The sequence below is a fragment of the Propithecus coquereli genome, unplaced genomic scaffold (genome assembly GCF_000956105.1).
Source record: "Propithecus coquereli isolate 6110/MARCELLA unplaced genomic scaffold, Pcoq_1.0 Scaffold120, whole genome shotgun sequence".
Classification (NCBI taxonomy): Eukaryota; Metazoa; Chordata; class Mammalia; order Primates; family Indriidae; genus Propithecus; species Propithecus coquereli.
Window position 1 is genome coordinate 2,842,178 of NW_012136081.1, and position 1,970 is coordinate 2,844,147.

At 39.5% G+C, this 1,970-nt stretch overlaps 1 protein-coding gene and 1 pseudogene across 1 annotated transcript in view; one reads left to right on the forward strand and one right to left on the reverse strand.

The window, feature by feature from the left end:
- The window catches only part of ATL3 (atlastin GTPase 3), a 64,304-nt gene that overhangs the window by 36,810 nt on the left and 25,524 nt on the right, over positions 1-1,970 (forward strand). The gene's annotated exons all lie outside the window — the stretch shown is intronic.
- Positions 521-973, reverse strand: LOC105826659 (annotated as a pseudogene).

A 1,970-nucleotide genomic window follows, 5' to 3' on the forward strand; every position in this document is an offset into this window, starting at 1 on the left:
TCTCGCTTTTGCTCAGGCTAGTTTCGAACTCCTGAGCTCAAACAATCCTCCCGCCTTGGCCTCCCAGGGGGTGCTAGGATTACAGGTGTGAGCTACCGCGCCATTTAACGTGATTTCAAAAGTAGGCCTGTTGTACCATGAGCAAAAGAACAGATATCCGAATCTCTTAGATTTTTTTCACACTGTTCCTCTGAGCAGGACATGAGGTTTCAGGGCCCCCAAAGTTGATACCTAATATGTTACGCTTTGACATTTTACTTACAGAAAGAACAGATAATATCAATATATAAGAATCAAACTATATGAGTTTATCATTAAGCTCTTGTGTTTATATACTTGCCACCCCTGAAGGGTTATAATGGTAATGACTGATTTTTTTTCTCCCCCGCCAAGTTCAGTATCTTTTTTTTAAGTGAAATGTCAGAGTATGCAAAAATGCTGTACTTATTTCTCTTAATACATTGAAAATAGAGGAAGTTTGGAGATTTTTACTTCATAAGTCCAAGCAAGGATGTAACTACTACTGATGAAATCTATTCAACATACTAATTCCAAGTTCGATGACCATCAGCAAACTGGCACCTGCAGTTAAACTTGCAGGCATAAATTTTCCAGAGTGGTAGAATCTCATTCCCATAATGCAAGCCAAGGTTCCAGATGTAGCTAGGAAAACCCAAACATTTCCTGGATCCTGAGACAGCCGATAAGCACCCAGGCCTGCTAAACCCCTAAAGAGGAGCCCAGTTAGGTGTGGCACACTACCTGCCTTTGCATAGCCAGTGATTCCACCAGAAGCAACCAGTGCTGTGTAGCCAAAGCCAAACTAGTGCCCACGCACTAGAGGACCGGTGTCCTCTGCATTGTTCTCTTCTCACTCTGTCCAGACAGATTATACCAGGCCTGTACCTGAATGGCTCTCCCGAAGGACTGCGCTGGTTGCCAAGGGCACACAAGCCTTGGGACGAGGAAGCATCTTTCTACATATTTGATAATGTGTGGTGGATACTTTCATAATTCTTTTTAGGAATAAATAATCATTTTTGACTTTGTGATCCCTTTGTGTACACTGGTAGGACCTAATTAATTTATTTTTGGTTTTTACCTTTATTACTTGGGCATTTGGCATATTTTTCTTAATAGTTTAGGAAATCTCTATAATGTTAGTAGTAAGGAAGTTTTGTTTTTAGTTATCTAACATTTATAGTTCCTTCATTTTTCTTTTTAATCGATTGGATTGACTCCTCTATAAAGCTCCATGTTTTCCATTGCCTTCTGGGTTTTCTGCCTTTTAAAAAAATCAGTAGTCTTTGTTTTTTAAAACAGTTTTAGGTTTACAAGAAAATTGATTGGAAAGTGCTCATTTCTCACATTTACTGCCCTCCTTCAGTTTCCCCTGTTATCACATCTTATGTGTGATACATTTGCTACAATTAATGGACCAATATTTATATATTGTCATTAGCTAAAGCCCATAGTTTACATTAGGGCTCACTCAGTGTGTTGTACATTTTATGGGTTTTTATGAATGTATGATGATGTGTCCACCATTACTGTATCATACAGAATAGTTATACTACTTGAAAATGCTTGGTGACCACTTGTTTCTCCCTCTCCTCTTCCTTCCCCCCAAATTCCGGGTAACCACTGATCTTTTTTTTTTTTTACCATTTCCATAGTTTTGCCTTTTCCAGAATGTCATATAATTGGAATCATATAGGATGTAGCCTTTTCAGATTGGCTTAGCAATGTGTTTTTAAAGTTCCCCCAAGTCTGTTTTTTTTTTTCTTTTGAGACAGAGTCTCACTCTGTGGCCCGGGCTAGAGTGCCGTGGCATCAGCCCAGTTCAGCAACCTCAAACTCCTCGGCTCAAGTAATCCTCCCGTCTCAGCCTCCCCGAGTAGCTAGGACTATAGGCATGTGCCACTATGCCTGGCTAATTTTTTCTATATATATATTTTTTAGTTGTCCAT